We start from the raw sequence: 7,488 nt of genomic DNA, 5'->3' as shown, positions 1-7,488 counted from the left end.
ACCGCTGTACTCACTGTATGAAGGACACACATGCCAGGAAGAGAGGGGAAGAGAGAAAGGGGGAGTAAGAAGGGAAGAGTTGAACCGTACTATACAGAGAAAGAGATGCGAGGAAGAAAGGAAGGAAAAGAGATAAAGGTAGAAAAATATGATCAAAAGTGATTGGAATGGACTGAGCACCATGTCCAACTTGATCTTCTTTCATCCACTCTCTCCCTTTTCCTTCTTCAGAATCTCAATCTCTCACTCCCCTCCCTTTCTCTCTATCTCTCCGCAATCTCTCCGTTGAGACAGCAGCTCTTTGAAGGTGATCCAGAATCCCTCTGCTGCCGCTGTTCCCACTCTCTCTCTCTTCTCCTCTCATCACCCCATTCTCGTCCAACTCCCCCACCCCTTAACCCCCAGGGGCATTGATCTCACTCAACCCGAGAGCAGCCGCACTCCAAATACAGGTCCTGGCTCTGTGCTCCTTCCCCAGGCCTCACTGGAGGGAACAATGCATTGGGAGGCCTGGGAAGAGATAGGGAGAGACAGGGAGAGATAGAGGGATGCTATAGTTGTAACTGGGGTGTTATAGTACAAAGCATGGGACACATGGGAAATCAGGGGTGCGCTTCTTACAGTACAGTGTGCATATGCATATGAGAGTACACTGAACAACTTTTCCCTGTACATTTACAGCATTATACTGGAAGCACATGTTCCAGGTATATACAATAATTTGGCTTACCAGCATTGCTGTATAATGTTTTACAGTAAGACAAACAGTGCTATATAATACAATTACAGTAATTTGCTGGCAACTCTGTTGCCAGTATAAGTATGTACATTATATTATGTTACCGTAATATGGTAATTGTAATGAATGAATGAATGGATGAAAGAGTGAATTCAATTAATTGAGGGGAGGCAGGGTTAGTCTTTTACAGTATTTTACTGTAATTGCATTGGATTGGTACAAACAGTTTGGCTGCTAGGTAATGTGTTTACATATTACAGCATATCAAATATATATGAATATGTGGTCTTTAATATCACTTGCACTTCTAGATGCCTTAACAAAGGCTTCCCAACTTGCAGTGACTACAGGGAAAAACAGACCAAGGACATGGCAAATACTCAACCATGAAACGTTTGTGGACTGCTGCCACTCCAACATGTGCCCTATACATATTTCATTGTTGGGACACTACCACAACATACCAGTTAAATTGGTACATCACTCTCACTAATGGGTGCCACAAATGCAGCCTCTTACAAGGCACGCCTCAAATATGTTAATGAGCCAGAAGCAACAATACCGCTCTCCCAATAGAGGACAAAAGATTTTTGGCTCTCCAACAATACGGTAGCGTACTCTATTCTGTAGGGTGGAATTACAGTACCATTTGAAATACAGTACTGTTTACTGTTAAATCAAAAGTGTATTGGGATTTATGCCTAAAATCACCCAGAGTGCAATGCGATTTACGGCTATTTACTGTAAATAATTTATACGGTACATTGCTATAAGTTTTATTGCAGAATACTGTAAACACAGCTGCTGAAAATATTTTTCCACTTCACTACCAGTTCAATAAGATTTTTAGGAAAATAGTCTGCGCTTCATGCATCTCACTCGACAGCATGTGGTTGGCCCCTGAAATTGAAAATGTGAATCTACAGTAGATATAAGCTATTGCTGTAAAGAAATACGTTATGTTAGAGTAATATCTATAGGAGGCTTGAAATTACAGTAAATAACGGTATATTTCAGCATTTTACCCATAATGCAATACAATCTACAGCATTAAGGTATTTTACTGTGCATTCTACAGTTTCACTTTTGAAATTACAGAAAAGTCTTACAGAATCGCTATTTTCTTAGATTTTCTTTGTAAAATACTTGCATTCATTGTGGTTAACAGAGAGTAAGAGATAGATCCTCTGTCCTATATCAACCCCATGCCCAAAGCCTACTAGCTTGTCACCTCACTCTGCTCGTTTACACACAGTAACTGTTTATTATAATCCTCTTTTCATCTTCACACTCCTCCCTAACATCTCTTCTCCTCTCTCTCCCATCGGAAAAACTCTTCTCTAACTCATCAAACTGGTTACTGTGACCCCCTACACACACACACACACACACACACACACACATACACACACACGCTCACACACACACGCACACGGCTCCTGCCCAATAGAGGGTTTGGAGAGGACCCTTCACTCCGCCACAGAGGGAGGCCAAGAGAGGCCATATGAGGAGAGGGATATGCACTCCTTTGGCTTGCAGGCTGAGGAGACGTGCTGCTGGCTGTTGCGTTTATTATCCTCGAGCCATATGGGTTGTGCGTATATGTGCGTATATGTGTGTGTGTGCATGTGTGTGCGCGTGGGTGCATATATGTGTGTGTGTGCTTGCATGCGTGTGTGTGTGTGTGCTGTTTTATGTTACAATTCACCAACTTTTCACTGCTCCAGAAACGAATGCATCCTATATGAATAGTGGCAAGAAAAATGATGTGAACCCTTTGGAATTACCTGGATTTCTGCATAAATTGTTGATCAAATTTGATCTGATCTTCATTTAAGTCACAATAACAGACAAACACAGGGTGCTTAAACTAATAACACACAAATTATTGTATTTTTCTTGTCTATATCGACTACATAGTTTAAACAATCACAGTGTAGGTTGGAAAAGTATGTGAATCCCTAGGCTAACCTGGAGTACAATCAATGAGACGAGATTGGAGATGTTGGTTAGAGCTGCCTTGCACTATAAAAAAAAACTCAAAAAATTTGAGTTTGCTATTCACAAGAACCATTGCCTGATGTGAACCATGCCTCGAACAAAAGAGATCTCAGAAGACCTAAGATTAAGAGTTTTAGACTTGCATAAAGCTGGAAAGGGTTACAAAAGTATCTCTAAAAGCCTTGATGTTCAACAATCCACGGTAAGACAAATTGTCTATAAATAGAGATAGTTCAACACTGTTGCTACTCTCCCTAGGAGTGGTCGTCTATTTATTAAGTTCATTAAGACATTTTGCAGGAGAATGCTAGGCTATCTGTCCGCCAATTGAAGCTCAACAGAAGTTGGGTGATGCAACAGGACAATGACCCAAAACACAGAAGTAAATCAACAACAGAACTGCTTCAACAGAAGAAAATACGCCTTCTCGAGTGGCCCAGTGACAGTCCTGACCTCAAGAGAACAGTTCACACCAGACATCCCAAGAATATTGCTGAACTGAAACAGTTTTGTAAAGAGGAAGGGTACAACATTTCTCCTGACCGTTGTTCAGGTCTGATCCACAACTACAGAAAATGTGTGGTTGAGGTTATTGCTGCTAAAGGAGGGTCAACCAGTTATTAAATCCAAGGGTTCACATACTTTCCCCACCTTGCACTGTGAATGTTTACACGGTGTGTTCAATAAAGACATGAAAATGTATAATTGTTTGTGTGTTATTAGTTTAAGCAGACTGTGCTTGTCTATTGTTGTGTCTTAGATGAAGTTCAGATCAAATTTTATGACCAATATATGCAGATATCCAGGTATTTCCAAAGGGTTCACATACTTTTTCTTGCCAGTGCAGTTGGAAAGTATTCAGACCCCTTGACTTTTTCCACATTCGTTTGGTTTCAACTTTTTCTGAATTTGATTAAATCGTTTTTCTCCCTCATCAATCTATACACAATACCCAAAAATGACAAAGCAAAAACAGGTGTTTAGACATGTTTGCTAATTTATAAAAAATAAAAAGCTGAAATATTACATTTTGATAAGTATTCAGACCCTTTACTCAGTACTTTGTTGATGCACCTTTAGCAGCGATTACAATCTTGAGTCTTCTTAAGGTACGGCGCTACAAGCTTGGCGCACCTGTATTTGGGGAGTTTCTCCCATTCTTCTCTGCAAATCCCCTCAAGCTCTGTCAGGTTGGATGGGGAGCGTTGCTGCACAAAAGTTTTCAGTTCTCTCCAGAGATGTTCGATCAGGTTTAAGTCCAAGCTCTGGCTGGGCCACTCAAGGACATTCTGAGACTTGTCCTGAAGCCACTCCTGCGTTGTCTTGGCAATGTGTGTCAGTATCTCCCAAGGAGAGGTGGGTGTGGAGTCAGTTTCTCCCATTCAGGCGCAGGAGAGCAAGAATTTCAAGAAGGGCGTTTTATTTACTGGTTCACCAACAAAACAGGTACAGGACCACAAAAGCAGCCACTAGAAAACAGGAACGCAGTCTAATCGAAAACGGAGGAACACACTCCTCTGACTAAACTAACGTGCGGGAAAAACAGTCCCGTGAAATTAACCTGCATAACAGGGAAAACCGCAGCCCAAGCCAAAGACAGTAACACAAACAATCCCGCACAAAACCTAGCGGGTAGGGCGAGATTAAATACCCCACTGATTAGCCTAAACTAGACACAGGTGAACACAATCGGTGGCAGCTAGTAGGCCGGCGACGACGACCGCAGAGCTCCGCCCGAACAGGGAGAGGAGCCACCTTCGGTGGAAGTTGTGACAGTCTGCTTAGGGTTGTTACCCTGTTCGAAGGTGAACCATCGCCCCAGGACCTCAAAGGTCCTGAGAGCTCTTGAGCAGGTTTTCATCAAGGATATCTCTGTACTTTGATCCGTTCATCTTTGCCTCGATCCTGCATAGTTTCCCAGTCCCTGCCGCTGAAAAACATCCCCACAGCATGATTCTGCCACCACCATGCTTCACCATAGGGATGGTGCCAGGTTTCCTCCAGATGTGACGCTTAGAATTCAGGCCAAAGATTTCCATCTTGGTTTCATCAGAGCAGAGCATGCACTGTCAACTGTGGGAACTTATATAAACAGGTGTGTGCCTTTCCAAATCATGTCCAATCATTTGAATTTACGATCAAGTTGTAGAAACATCTCAAGGATGATCAATGGAAACAGGATGCACCTGACCTCAATTTCGAGTCCCATAGCAAAGTGTCTGAATACTTATGGAAATAAGGTATTTCTGTTTTAAATATTTAATACATTTGTTTGTAGATTGCTGAAGATTTGTATTTATTTAATCCATTTTAGAATAAGGCTTTAACGTAACATAATGTGTAAAAAGTCAAGGGGTCTGAATACTTCCCGAGGGACTGTACATGAATGTTTGTACCATATGTGTGCAGTATGTGTATGTATGTGTCTATGTAAACTTCAGGACCCTGACTTTCAAAGATAATTCGTAAAAATCCAAATAACTTCACAGATCTTCATTATGAAGGGTTTAAACACTGTTTCCCATGCTTGTTCAATGAACCATAAATAATTAATGAACATGCACGGTGGAACGGTCCTTAAGACACTAACAGCTTACAGACGGTAGACAGTTAAGGTCACAGTTCTGAAAACTTAGGACACTAAAGAGGCCTTTCTACTCACTCTGAAAAACAACAAAAGAAAGATGCCCAGGGTCCCTGCTCATCTGCGTGAACGTGCCTTAGGCATGCTGCAAGGAGGCATGAGGACTGCAGATGTGGCCAGGGCAATAAATTGCAATGTCCATACTGTGAGACGCCTACGATAGCGCTACAGGGAGACAGGATGGACAGCTGATCATCCTCGCAGTGGCAGACCACGTGCAATAACACCTGCATAGGATCGGTACATCCGAACATCACACCCGCGGGAAAGGTACAGGATGGCAACAACAACTGCCCGAGTTACACCAGGATTGCACAATCCCTACGTCAGTGCTAAGACTGTCCGCAATAGGCTGAGAGAGACTGGAGTGAGGGCTTGTAGGTCTGTTGTAAGGCAGGTCCTCATCAGACATTACCGGCAACAACGTCGCCTATGGGCACAAACCCACCGTTTTTGGACCAGACAAGACTGGCAAAAAGTGCTCTTCACCGACGAGTCGCGGTCTTGTTTCACCAGGGGTGATGGTCGGATTCTTGTTTATCGTCGAAGGAATGAGCGGGAGGTGGAAGGTCCGTCATGGTCTGGGGCAGTGTGTCACAGCATCATCGGACTGAGCTTGTTGTCATTGAAGGCAATCTCAACTCTGTGTGTTACAGCGAAGACATCCTCCTCCCTCATGTGGAACCCTTCCTGCAGGCTCATCCTGACATGACCCTCCAGCATGACAATGCCACCAGCCATACTGCTCGTTCTGTGTGTGATTTCCTGCAAGACAGGAATGTCAGTGTTCTGCCATGGCCAGCGAAGAGCCCGGATCTCAATCCCATTGAGCACGTCTGGGACCTGTTGGATTGGTGGGTGAGGGCTTGGGCCATTACCCCCAGAAATATCCGGGAACTTGCAGGTGCCTTGGTGAAAGAGTGGGGTAACATCTCACAGCAAGAACTGGCATTTATGGTGCAGTCCATGAGGAGGAGATGCACTGCAGTACTTAATGCAGCTGGCGGCCACTCCAGATACTGACTGCTACTCTTGATTTTGACCCCCCCCCTTTGTTCAGGGACACATTATTCCATTTCTGTTAGTCACACGTCTGTGGAACTTGTTCAGTTTATGTCTCAGTTTTTGAATCTTGTTATGTTCATACAACTATTTACACATGTTAAGTTTGCTGAAAGTAAATGCACTTGACAGTGAGAGGATGTTTCTTTTTTTGCTGAGTTTATGCTTATAAGTGTGTGTAAATGTAATTTTACGTTATTTTCATATGTTTGTGCTGAGGTTTTATTGTTCTATCACATGTTGTAGTTTCTGTGTGTTCCTGCCACAATGGCTGCCTGTTCCAAACCACAACCTGAAAATCTACACACTGAGATTAACGCCTTCATTAACACAGAATTATTTTAAACGCCACTCAGTCTGCATGGTAACACACACACACACACACACACACACACACACACACACACACACACACACACACACACACACACACACACACACACACACACACACACACACACACACACACACACACACACACACACACACACACACACACACACACGCCAAAGGAGTAGGAAGGGAGTTGTAAGTTGGAAAAGTTTGTAAGAGCATGGTATGAGTGTTAATGAGCAAGTGTGTATTGAGTGTGCATAATGTATGGTTTGTGTAAAGTGTACATTGATATCAGTGGAGGCTCCTCAGAGGAGGATGGGCAGGACCATCCCCCTCAACTAATTTAATTTAGAAAACAATTGTAATACATTTAAAAGTTATCCTTTTTAAATAAAACTATAGTCAATATATTCACGTCACCAAATAATTAATTAAAACAGACTATTTTGCAAAGAAGGTCTACAGTAGCCTCAACAGCACTCTGTAGGGTAGCACCATGGTGTAGCCGGAGGACATCTAGCTTCCGTACTCCTCTAGGTACATTGACTTCAATGCAAAACCTAGGATGCTCATTACTGTGTAAGTCTTCCATAGACTTACACAGTAATTATGACAACTTCCCGAGGACGTCCTCCAACCTATCAGAGCTCTTGCATCATGAACTGACATGTTGTCCACCCAATCAAAGGATCAGAGAATTATTCTA

The sequence above is a fragment of the Salvelinus alpinus genome, chromosome 30 (assembly GCF_045679555.1).
Source record: "Salvelinus alpinus chromosome 30, SLU_Salpinus.1, whole genome shotgun sequence".
NCBI lineage: Eukaryota > Metazoa > Chordata > Actinopteri > Salmoniformes > Salmonidae > Salvelinus > Salvelinus alpinus.
This window is presented reverse-complemented; position numbering follows the sequence as displayed.